Source organism: Orycteropus afer, unplaced genomic scaffold, assembly GCF_000298275.1.
Source record: "Orycteropus afer afer isolate SDZICR_OR568_19922 unplaced genomic scaffold, OryAfe1.0 scaffold00269, whole genome shotgun sequence".
NCBI lineage: Eukaryota > Metazoa > Chordata > Mammalia > Tubulidentata > Orycteropodidae > Orycteropus > Orycteropus afer.
This window is the reverse complement of record NW_006921856.1, coordinates 3,816,099-3,817,158: the sequence shown is the minus strand read 5'-3', so window position 1 is coordinate 3,817,158 and position 1,060 is coordinate 3,816,099.

Sequence of the window (1,060 nt, the reverse complement as noted above, 5' to 3'; positions counted from 1 at the left end):
TCTCTTCCCAGGATGTCCCTGGATATCCTGGAAGCAGGTCACACCCCTAGGGAAACTCCCCTTCAACAGATTGGCTACTCAGAACACAGCCATCCAATCCCATCATGGGAACGACCGCACAGAACTGGAGTCCAGCTAAGTTGACACACTACTCCAACTATCACAGTGCACCCCTTGTCAATTTGGAAGTTATACACATCTTTTTAACCATATATAAACTCTAAATAAGGACAATTATAAAGTCATATTTGTTCCTAACATGATATGCTAACACACATACAACCAAAATGCATTAACCTTATTTACATTTCACAGTTCATAACAGAAGGAAACAAAAATATTTGATGCACATAAACAATGAATAAATATAACAATCACAGTCCTCGTTTCTGCAGCTGGTCACGTGGTCATAGCTGATATTCAGAACTACCTCCTTCCACCACCCATTCTGCATTTCCCTTGCCTTCAGCAAGCACCTCAGCTGATCATGGTACTTTGCCTGGTGGGGGTGCTGGTTTTTGTTTCTCTAGATAACCCAGTCTAACAATCCCTTCATTCCTGAAGGGTCTGGGCCGTTAGCAGTCATATCAGAATTGGGTTGCTGTAATTTTCCATTGACTTTAATCACAGGGCATTGTAGTATTGAAAGACATCCTAAAGAGTCTCCTATATTCCAGACATATTCTTCTTTGCCTCCCTTATATAAAGCTAACCTAATTTCTCCTTGGTAATCAGGGTCTATCACACCAGATAGTACAGTAATGCCCTTCTTTGTCAGTTGATCCAGATGAATGAGGAAGCCAAAATGGCCAGGTGGCATTCTTAATTTCCAGTCCAATGCAATCAGTATTGTGTCTCCAGGTGGGAGTGTTCCTCTCTTTGGGACTAAGATCTCCAGACCTGCAGAGCATAGGGTAGCAGGGAAAGGAAGCAAAAAAATTTTTGAGTGGGTCACTAGGGGTAATAGTGAGTGGTACCACTCCTGTTTCCACCCCTTGGTTCCTGGACCCGTGAATCTTGGCTATTGGAAAAACAGCACCATATATTGGATGCTGGTTTA